Source organism: Elephas maximus, chromosome 6 (assembly GCF_024166365.1).
Source record: "Elephas maximus indicus isolate mEleMax1 chromosome 6, mEleMax1 primary haplotype, whole genome shotgun sequence".
NCBI lineage: Eukaryota > Metazoa > Chordata > Mammalia > Proboscidea > Elephantidae > Elephas > Elephas maximus.
This window is the reverse complement of record NC_064824.1, coordinates 102,254,644-102,266,655: the sequence shown is the minus strand read 5'-3', so window position 1 is coordinate 102,266,655 and position 12,012 is coordinate 102,254,644. Positions and strand designations below refer to the sequence as shown.

The 12,012-nt window shown below is 41.4% G+C and overlaps 1 long non-coding RNA gene across 1 annotated transcript; it reads right to left on the bottom strand.

Moving 5' to 3' along the window:
* Positions 1-462: 462 nt before the first annotated feature.
* LOC126078452 (uncharacterized) lies at positions 463-11,675 on the bottom strand. The gene is made up of 5 exons (XR_007518043.1): positions 11,605-11,675; positions 4,113-4,180; positions 3,620-3,797; positions 2,229-2,405; positions 463-606 (listed from the first exon to the last, which is right to left on the bottom strand). It is a non-coding gene; the product is annotated as an uncharacterized LOC126078452 (long non-coding RNA).
* Positions 11,676-12,012: the final 337 nt, after the last annotated feature.

Genomic DNA, 12,012 nt, shown 5'->3' with positions numbered 1-12,012 from the left:
TTAGTCATCAAAGTGATATCTTTGTTTTTTAAAACTTTAAAGAGGTCTTTTGCAGCAGATTTGCCCAGTGCAATACGTTGTTTGATTTCTTGACTTCCACTTCCGTGGATATCATACACTCTCTTTTTCAATTGTCTATAAAACTGTCTATTTAAATGAATCAACACAGTAAGAGTACCCACAGATATGTTAAGGTGTATGTATACATTCAACTTTGCTAACTCTCACAAAATCCTAAAAGTATCAAATAGAAAATGAATCTCCCTTCAAGGGGCATATGAACCAGACTTCGCCATTCAACGCAATTACTGTTGCTTTAAGGGAATGCCTGGAGCCTCTGTACTGCCCAGCCCAGTAAACACAATGGAACATTTTCCTTGGGATTACCTCACTCCCAGTGACCCACACAGGAAATAATTATTTTGGTAGTCGCCAGTAAACAGTGAAACACACTTACTTGAAAAATAAGCTCTTTTTGACCTTGAAAGACAGTGGCTTCACAAGTATAACTGAACTTAGTTTCTTTCCAAATTCAACAATTTTGTACGTAAATGGTGCCTTATTCTTGGATTGTGGGTTCCCAGATCCAGGCCACGCTTCAGAGTTCTGCCAAAACACCACAGCAAACAGTGGTTTTATTGTATCTCTGGCTAAAGAAGAATGTAGCATCAAATAAAAATTAGATTTCTTTTTCAGGGATAGAATATGGAATTTCCATAGATGTCCTAGCAACAAATTCTAACACTGTAATCATGTCTGAGAAAGTACTCCCCTTCTTTCAGGCTTTACACATGGGACATGCTGGAGAAACATGGCAACGTTTGAAGAAGTACATGACGGTTCCGAGTAGGATTTTTGAGTCTAAATCTTCACTCCCTATTCTCCCTAAGGCCTAATTTCCTAGCCCTTTCTTCCTCTGTGTAGCCCCCAAAGAGCAGCATTTTAATTGGAAGATGCAGAGCTCCCACCTGTTGAAAACAGATAACCTGGATTAAGGAGGCAGTGTTCTCAACTAAAATCACCTGTATACTACTGAACAGGAGCCCTGGTGGCACAGTGCTGCTAATCAAAAGGTCAAAAGGTCAGCGGTTCAACCTCACCAGCTGCTCCATGGGAGAAAGATGTGGCAATCTGCTTCTGTAAAGATTTACAGCCTTGGAAACCCTGTGGGGCAGTTCTACTCTGTCCTATAGGGTCATTATGAGTCAAACTTAACTTGAGGGCAACAGAGTTATTCTACTAAAATCCAAAGTCCCTAAATTAGTTAGGATCAAGGTTTTACTGCTTTGATGCAGACTCAAAATCATCAAGGTTTAAACGCAATAGATGTTCCTTCACCCCACAATCTGAGAGTAAGATTTGGAGGACTAGTGTGGCAGTTCCAGGGTCAGAGACATAGATGTCTTCTATCTTGCAGCTCTGCCATCTTTGGACCCACATGGTCCAGGATGTATCACCTTCACACTCACATTCCAGCAGCCAGGAGGTAAGCTGGAGAAATGGAGGGTTCACCCCTTCCCTTTAAGGGCATAACGCAGAAGTGGCATAACTTTTCTCATATCTCATCGGCCAAAGCATAGTTATGACCAACAGAGTTGCAAGGTTATACCCACATACATACTGGGGATTCTACTATTATAGAAAAAAAAAGAAAATTGATATTGGGGAACAGTTGGTGGTTTGCCACAAAAGTCAGTTTTTAGATTATCCCTTTGAATAAAGAAATGGGTAAGTTATCAGAAGACACAGGCTCTTTTCCTGCAAAGCTACTGCACTGTGCCCATCCCCCTAAAAAATTGCTTCATTTATCAGACCACCTGTGCCATTACGCCTAAAGCTATGGAAGTAGAGTTACAGTACCTGTGTACGTTTTGGTGGTAGCACCTGGCCAGATCAGTAAGCAGGGCTGTGCCTCCTCCTGGGAAACTCCCCTGATATAGCCTCTGAGATGGCTCTTGTTGGGTCTGAGTAGTGTCGCCATTTATGGTATAGACCCAAAACACAGCTTTGATTACCTGAAGACCCAGGGGTTATCCTGTGGTTGTGAGGATCGCTTTGTCTCATTTTGCCTTTTCTGAAGCCTTAGCAGGAGAATGACGCAGTAATGAGTAAGGGATGCAAAGCTTCCAGGCAGTTTCAACTTTGTTAAAAAGGGTAGGACTTTTCCAACCCTGTAGCCCTAATAGAGTAACCTAGTACAAGAAAGGAGAAGAAGAGAAAGGAGCTACCTGTCAAATTAGGATTCTCTGTGAGTTTCTGAGGTCACTCCAAGAAACAGGTCGTGAATAGAGGAGGCTCGGGAGTAATTGATCCAATCCTCTTCTTGGCTCATTTTGGAGCGAGATGCACTGACTTTGAAGGTAAAGAGAATTCCTGGGCAGGGACTTCCCAGAGATTTTCATTCACTAAGGAGGAGAGAGTGAGAGGTTCTGTGCTTGTGCCGAATGAATCAGAAATCCATCTGGTGTTTACACTGAACAGCAGGATGTGCTTAATATCCTGGCATGAATAGGCCATCACTTGGCCAAGGTAGACATCACCTGTTTATGGAGTTAGTCTAGTCATATAAATTTAATGACTCTTAATCTAGGATCAAGTGATATAAAAGCCAAAGGCATGGATGTTCAATATCTCAAAGATAAGCTGAAAGATGAGGTGTTAAAGGAGGCCAAACTGAAACAAATTCTACCAAGAGGTAGGAAACAGAAAAGTGAGTTTGTTTCAGGTTATTAGCAGAAAGTGTGATATATTACAACTACTAAATTATGGTAAAGTCATGGCAAAAAAAATCTTTGAGGTGAGAAATATTAATTCCACTTTATGAAGAGAATATCACCTTCATTTAAAATAAGACATCAAAACCATAGAAATGTAGAAGTTTAACCAGTTTTTCACAGATGATTTTAGTGATTATATACAGTTACTGTGTGTGTGTATACATATACAGAGAGACACATATATGTGTGTGTGTATATATATATACACGTACATATACTTACACATACATACATACGTATGTACACATATATATACTGGAGCCCTGGTGGAGCAGTGGTTAAGAGCTTGGCTGCTAACCAAAAAAGATTGGCAGTTCAAATCCACCAGCTGCTTCTTGGAAACCCTATGGGTTTCTGTCCTATAGGGTCGCTATGAGTCAGAATCAACTCAATGACAAGTTTATTATATTTATATATATATATATAAAATAGATAATATATAATACAGGCCACACACACGTACATAAAAGAGTTAGAATCTTAAACATATTTTAATATGATTCCTATGGGAAAACTTAGGTCTCTAGTCAGGGAACATGAGGACATCCTTTTCCTGCTTCTGCCTTATCCGAAAGCTGGAGCAGAACTCTTGGAGGGGGTCCAGGAAGTCAGGAAGAAATTATTTTAAGTGTCATTACATTTGAGAGGAGCAGCAAGGCAACATGAATTAACCTCTATATCTGAATCCATGTATAGTAATAATAAAGCCTGCTCTAAAAAGCTTCCAATCTTAATTTCTGGCAGTGGAGAGGGAAACTGCACAAATGCTGTACACACAGACTTGTTTATCACTCCTTCCTCTGCTCCCTTAGCACGCTGCACATCCCTCCATTAGCACTTACCTCATAGAATCGTTTGTTCACAGGCCTGTCTCCAGCACTGACCTGTGAGGTGGGAGGGTGTTAAGAGCACTAGTTCCGAAGCCAAACTGCTGGGATTTGCATCCTGGCTCTGCCACTAATTTTGAGCTGGTCCCTTAACTTTGCCAAGCCTCAGTTTCTTCATCTTTAAAACAGTTAGCTAGTAAAAAAAAAAAAAAAAAATTAGCTAGTAGCTGTGAATATTATTAGCTAGTAGCTGTGAATATTTCACGAGAAACACCTGAAAAACACACCCTGCCTCAAGGAACACCCTCAGTAACTGTTACCCAAAACCCACTGCTGTCGAGTCGATTCTGACCCATAGTGACCCTACAGCACAGAGTAGAGCTGTACCATAGAGTTTCCCAGGAGTGCCTGGCTGATTTGAACTGCCCACCTCTTAGTTAGCAGCCATAGCACTTAACCACTACGCCCCCAGGGTTTCCCAGTAACTGTTAGCTGTCCTTATTATTACCTCCAGAGCATAAACGGCATCCTATTCATCTTTGCATTCCCAGCTGGATTCCACAATGGGCGTAGCTCCTAAAAACATGTAAGTTGGATTAATCACCCAACAAGAAAACGTGGCGGGGAGAAGACATTCCTCCAATGCCCTTAACTCACTCTGCTCCAAGGCAGCGGAAAGACTTCACTGCCTGGTATGTTTGGAAAAAGTAACTGGGCAGGTATGCACCCCCCTCCACCTAGGCATGAGCTGTTCTCAAAGGGCACTTGCTGAACTCTGTTGTTGTGGTTAGGTGCCCTCGAGCCAGTTCCAACTCATAGCAACCATATGTACAACAGAATGAAACACTGCCCAGCCTGTGCCATCATCACAATCATTGCTATGCTTGAGCCCATTGTTGTAGCCACCGTGTTAATCCATCTTGTTTGGGGTTTTCCTCTTTTTCGCTGACCCTCTACTTTACCGAGCATGGTGTCCTTCTCTAGGGACTGGTCCCTCCTGATAACATGTCCAAAGTGTGTGAGACAAAGTCTTGTCATCCTCACTTCTAAGGAACATACATTCTGGCTAAACTTCTTCCAAGACAGCTTTGTTCATTATTCTGGCAGTCCATAGTATATTCAATATTCTTCACCAACACCATAATTCAAATGCATCAATTCTTCTTCAGTCTTCTTTATTCATTGTCTACCTTCCATATACATATGAGGTGATTGAAAATACCATGCCTTGGGTCAGATGCAACTTAGTCCTCAAAGTAGCATCTTTGCTTTTTAATACTTTTTTGAAAAATCTTTTGCAGCAGATTTGCCTGATGCAACATGTCATTTGATTTCTTGACTGCTGCTTCCCTGGGCATTGATTGTGGATCCAAGTAAAATGAAAATTCTTGACAACTTCAATCTTTTCTCCATTTATCATGATGTTGCTTATTCGTCCAGTTGTGAGGATTTTTGTTTTCTTTTTGTTGAGGCGTAGCTGAAGGCTGTAGTCTTTGATCTTCATCAGTAAGTGCTTCAAGTCATCTTCAGTATCGAACTCTACACTCCAGCTTTGCTCTGGTAGGTAGGCCTGCCCCTCCTCCTGTCTTCCTCTGGGGGACAAATTGCCCACAAAAAGCAAGCATTCTGTACTTGCCTCCAGGAACAGCCTCTGGTTTGGTGCTAAGAGTAGATGGGGAAGTCCACCAAATTCTGGGCTCAGTTGGTAGATCCATAGACCCTCATGCCAAGCCATTCCCCGTGGCATTACTAGGGAGGGTGGAGGGTGTAGACTGTACCTCCTGGCACTGTCAGAGGGGGCGACACCAAAATGACCCCAGGGTCCCCAGTGGTGGCAGTGTGCAGGCCAGTGCCACTGGGGAAGAGGCTGCCAAGGCAGTGACATCATGAGGGTTGGTGTTTCCCGTCACCTAGTGCAGTAGTGCAGTAACTAATCACCACCATACACATCCCCACCCTGGTCACTTGCTATTCAGGGTTCAGCAGCTGGGCTGAGAGGCCCACCACTGGTTGGAGAGGAGGGTCTCCACCTTGGCCAGTGGGAGAGGAGAGGAGCTGCAGGGAGCCACAGGGTGCAGGGAGAGGCAGGGCCAGGAAGGGTGGGCTGCACAGCATGGCCTGGGTCCTGCATGGGGCAGGGTGGGACCGGGCCATTCTGCCCACCAGGGGGACTTTCACTGGTCAACCCTTCCCATTTCAGGGGGGGAGGGGTGGGAATTTGACACTATGAGTTACCTCACTGGGTGACACCAACCCTAGTGACGCCACTACCATTCCCTCCAACTTAACATTGCCAACCAGAGAAGATATTTTGGTTTCCATCTGCCATTCATTTAGATTATTTCCCAATATGTTCTATCTATTCCGCCCTCTCCAAAACCCTAACGGTGCAGTAATAACATAAAGGTTTTTTATAATTTTAATAAAGTATTATCTTGAGAGGAACTGTAAGTACATGAACTTCTGGATGACTGAACAGTTGAAAAAGTAGTGCACTGGTTTTCTCCCTTTGCTACTCCAAATCTATTCCCAGCCTTTCTCTTCCGTGGTGTGCCTCAGGAGGCTGAGCACTTTGGACTGCATCATCCAGGCTCTCTTGCATTCTGGCTTCCAGCTGAGTTCCACCAAGTTGCAGGGGGTTGGAGGGTGGGAAGAGAGAGAGAAGGTATTTATTCTGTCTACTCCTTCCCTGGCTAGGTTTTGGCAGTGGTTGCCTGCTTCCCCTTATGGCATGGCTCCTCTTGGATGCCCCTCTCCCATGGCTGTAGCTCTTACTGAGTTCTAACTAACATTTTCAGTGCCCTATGTGCTACATAGGGTCCCTGGATGGTGCAAACAATCAGCTGCTAACTAAATGTTTAGAGGTTTGAGTCCACCCAGAGGTACCTCAGAAGAAAAGCCTGACAGCCTACTTCCAAAAAATCAGCCACTGAAAGCCCTATGGACCACAGTTCTACTCTGACACACATGGGGTTGTCGTGAGTCGGAACTGACTCAATGTCAGCTGCTTGTCTGCATGCTTTATCACTGTTGTTAGTTCCCTAACCCTGCCCACACCCATGTAAACAGTCCTTTTGTTAAAGTGTCTTCAATGAAATCTTTGAGTATGCCATTTCTTTCCCACAAGGACTCTGATTGAAATAACTGATGAAGAGTAACAGGAAGACACTTTTGGAGACTGACATATTGGGCATGCATAGCCTGATGTCATTAAATATTTGTCTAATCCAAAATATTACCCTTATTGTGATTGCACCTCCCCTAGCAGCCTTCTCATAACTTGACTTTCCATGCTGATCTAGCTAAAGAGATAGAAGGCCCTGGTCAAACAGATTCTTGTGATAGTCCAAAATGTCTTCTCAAGTCAATAAATTCTTATTGTGTTTTATAAAAAATAGTAAATGGAAAGTCAAAGGGAAGTGGAAGTGGCAGAATTAACTCAGTTTACTTTTAGTGCTATGGAAAAAAATTACAAATTCAAAAGGGTAATGTTCTAAGACAAAGAGCTCTAAGATCTGTGTTCTAAGATAAAGAATCTGGTGTTTACCAGACACACGCTTCTGAGAATGTAGCCTCCAAGTGATCTTGAGTGCAGATTCAATTTGTTTTCTGACTTTCTAATCTATTTCATTTTCCCTTTCATATCTTAATCTGTTTGACACTTACCTATGTTTACAAATGTAGGCAATTTCTCATGGCCTCAAAACTTCAGTGCAAGAATGAATTTTGACTCACAAGATAAATCAGTAAAGATTAGCCCTGTGAGAGAATTCTAAAAGGCAGTAGCCAAACAATAATTACTTTTCTACAGAAAAAATGAAAGGCAAAAACAAAAACTCAAAAATTCTCAGTCCAACATTCTAAGTCTTTCACAACCCAAAGCTGCCACACCTGGTCTGCCATCGCTGACCTCAAAAATACATCATGCTCTTTCCCACCTTTTGGCCTTTGTGTATTCTTTGACCCACAGCCTGAAATTCCCTCCCCTGTCCTCTCTGTCTGTTCTAACTTGACCATTCAGTCTTCAACACCCAGATGTAACCTCTCTTACGCCACAAAACTTTTCTCAGTGATGGCAACACACAATGTTCTCTGTCCTAAGAGCACTTACTTATTTGCCACTTACTAACTCACATGACAGTCTACTCTTTGAGCCATTTCAATGTCTCTCTAGCTTTATTCCTGGAGTAATTTTTGTGATTTAAGTATTCTTCCAAAACCCAGGCCTCTTATATCCTATTTTTTTACTCTATTCAGTTGTCCCTCACATGTCTGACAGTTTGCTGTACTATGGTGGCTTGTGTGTTGCTGTGATGCTGGAAGCTCTGCCACCGGTATTCCAAATACCAGCAGGGTCACCCACATTGGACAGGTTTCAGCTGAGCTTCCAGACTAAGACAGACAAGGAAGAAGGACCTGGCAGTCTCCTGCTAAAAAATTAGCTAGTGAAAACCTTATGAATAGCCGTGGAACATTGTCTGATACAGTGCTGGAAGATGAGCCCCTCAGGTTGGAAGACACTCAAAATATGAGTAGGGGAGAGCTGCCTCCTCAAAGTAGAGTCAAGCTTAATGATGGAATGGAATCAAGCTTTCAGGACCTTCATTTGCTTCATTTGCTGATGTGGCATGACTCAAAATGAAAAGAAACAGCTACAAACATCCATTGACAATCGGAATGTGGAATGCACCAAGTACGAATCTAGTAATACTGGAAATCATCAGAAATGAAATGGAACTCATAAACATCAATATCCTAGGCATCAGTGAGCTAAAATGGGCTGGTATTGGTCATTTTGAATCAGACAATCATATGGTCTACTATGCTGGGAATGACAAATTAAAGAGGAATAAAGATTCATTCATTATTAAAAAAAAAATTTAAATCTATGCCGAAGTACAGCACTGTCACGAACAGGATAATATCCATACGCTTACAAGGAAGACCAGTTAATACGGCTATTATACAAATTTAGGCACCAACCACTAAGGCCAAAGATGAAGAAATTGACAAATTTCACCAACTTCTGCAGTCTGAAATTGATCAAATGTGCAATTGAAATGCATTGATAATTATGATGATTGAAATTTGGAAGTTGGAAACAAAGAAGGGTTGGTAGTTGGAAAATATGGCCTTGGTGATAGAAACAACGCTGGAGATCTCATGATAGAATTTTGCAAGACCAACGACTTCTTCATTGCAAATACCTTTTTCAACATCATAAATGGTAGCTATACACATGGACATCACCAGATGGAATACCCAGGAATCCAATCGACTACATCTGTGGAAAAAGACAATGGAAAAGCTAAATATCATCAGTCAGAACTAGCCCAGGGGCCAACTGTGGAAAAGACCATCAATTGCTCATGTGAAAGTTCAAGCTAAAGTTGAAGAAAGTTAGAACAAGCCTCCACAAGAGCCAAAGTATGACCTTGAGTATATCCCACCTGAATTTAGAGACTATCTCAAGAATAGATTTGATGCACTGAACACTAATGACTGAAGACCAGACAAGTTGTGGGAAGACATCAAGAACATCATACATGAAGAAAGTAAAAGGTCATTAAAAAGAAAGAAAAGACCAAAATGGATGTCAGAAGAGAATCTGAAAGTTGCTCTTGAACATACAGTAGCTAAAGCAAAAGGAAGAAATGATGAAGTCAAAGAGCTGAACAGAAGGTTTCAAAGGCGGCTAGAGAAGAAAAGGTAAAGTATTATAACAAAATGTGTAATGACTTGAAGTTCCCAAAAGGGAAGAACACACTCAGCATTTCTCAAGCTGAAAGAACTGAAGAAAAAATTCAAGCCTTAAGTTGCAATACTGAAGGATTCTACCGGAAAAATATTAAACGACACTGGAAGCATTAGAAAAAGATGGAAAGAATACACAGTCACTGCACCAAAAAGAATTGGTAGACATTCAACCATTTTAGGAGGTAGCATATGATCAAGAACAAATGGTACTGAGGGAAGAAGTCCAAGGTGCACTAAAAGCATTGACAAAAAACAAGGCTCCAGGAATTGATGGAACGCTAATTGAGATGTTTCAACAAACAGATGCAGCACTGGAGGTGCTCACTCATCCATGCCAAGAAATTTGGAAGACAGCTACCTGACCAACCGACTGGAAGAGATCCATATATGTACTCATTTCAAAGAAAGGTGATCAAACAAAATGCAGAAATTATCAAACAATATCATCCACAAGTAAAATTTTGCTAAAGATCATTCAAAAGCAGTTGCACTGGTACATTGACAGGGTACTGCCAGAAATTCGAGCGAGATTCAGAAGAGGATGTGGAAAAATAAACGTCACATCTAATGTCAGATAGATCTTGGCTGAAAGCAGAGAATATCAGAAAGATGTTTACCTGTGTTTTATTGACTATGCAAAGGCATTCGACTGTGTGGATCACAACAAATTATAAATAACATTGTGAAGAATGGGAATTCCAGAACACTTAACTGTGCTCGTGACCAAGAGGCAATCATTCAAATAGAACAAGGGGATACTGCCTGGCTTAAAAAAAAGTCAATAAAAATGTGTGTCAGGGTTGTAGCCTTTCACCATACTTATTTAATCTGTATGCTGAACAAATAATCTGAGAAGCTAGAACACAGCTTCAGGATTGGAGGAAGACTCATTTACAACCTGTGATATGCAAATGGCACAACTTTGCTTGCTGAAAGTAAAGAGAATTTGAAGCACTTACTGATGAAGGTCAAAGATTTCAGCATACGTGTAATGTTGCATTACACCTCAACATAAAGAAAACAAAATTCCTCACAACTGAACCGATAAGCAACATCATGATAAAAGGAGAAAAGATTGAAATTGTAAAGGATTTTGTTTTATTTGGATCCATAATCAACACCTATGGAAGCAGCCGTCAAGAAATCAAATGACACATTGCATTTGGGCAAATCTTCTGCAAAGAACCTCTTTACAGTGTTAAAAAAGCAAAGACATCACTTTAAGGAAAAAGGTACACCGGGGCCAAGCCATGGTATTTTCAATCGCTTCATATGCACAGGAAAGCTAAACAATGACTAAAGAAGACTTAAGAAGAATTGATGCCTTTGAATAATGGTGTTGGTGAAGAATATTGACTATATTGTGGACTGCCAGAAAAACAAACAAATTTGTCTTGGAGGAAGTACAACCAGAATGCTCCTTAGAAGTAAGGATAGCTAGACTTCATCTCATGTGCTTTGGACATGTTATCAGGAGAGACCAGCTCCTAGAGAAGGACAATATGCCTGGTAAAGTAGAAGGTCAGCAAAAAAGAGGAAGGCCCTCAACAAGATGGATTGACACAGTGACTGCAGAAATGGGCTCAAGCATAGCAACGATTATGAGGATGGCGCAGGACTAGGCACTGTTTAATTCTGTTGTACAAAGGGCTGCTATGAGTCAGAACTGACTCAACAGCACCTAACAACTAACAACAACATTCAGCTGTCATCTATAACACTTCAGCCACTCAATCCCATCTTGTTATAACCATTAACTGTATCCCTTCTATAATCTCAACTTCAAGCATTGCATCTCCAGTCACAATTTCCTGTATTTCAGAAGACTCTCTCACTATTTTCCCAATGCCCTCCAGTTGACCAAGCCTACCATCTTCATACTGTCTCTCAAATCCTTCTTGTTCTCACTTTCCTCCTTATCCAGCTTGCAGTCCAATATCCACTATACTCACTACCTCACATACGTCTTCAATTCCCTGGTCCTTCTCTCCCTTCTTCGCACTCACCTGGCAAAACCTCAACACTGGTTAAATCCAAAGTTCTACCTACTCCATGGCTCCACTTGAACATTGCTGGAGACAAACACACAACCAATCTTGCTTTTCGAGGCGATATTACCCTGTTGAGAACACAGGATTTAGGGCATATGAAGCGCATCCTATCTATGGTTCTTATTTGGCTGTTATCTGTGGCTAACAAGGTAAACACAGATGGGGCTCTATTTGGGGAAGTGGTTTACTTACCGGTGAAGCTGTCACTAGCCTTCCGCACTTCTATTTTTTTCATTTCTTTTATTCAGTCTTTTTTAACCAGTTGTCTTTATTCCTACCAACTCAGTTCTTACGTTTTTATTAAAATGGTAAACAATTTAACACCAGACTGTAGACATCAAGAATAACACAGTATTAAGCAACAGGAGCAAATAAGCTTTTCTTTCTCAGGTTATTAGCAGTTTCTTTGACCTGTGAAAGAAAACATCTGTGAAAAGTATCATCTAATGTTTTCCCACCATTTCATGTGCCCTCTCACCCCTGTACTTGTTTACTCTCGATAGCACAGGTATCACTAATATTAGCAGCACAACTGAAAGGTCCACGTGATAGCATTCGGCAAAAAGAAGAAAGAAAGTAAAGAAGGCTGCCTTTTTTTTT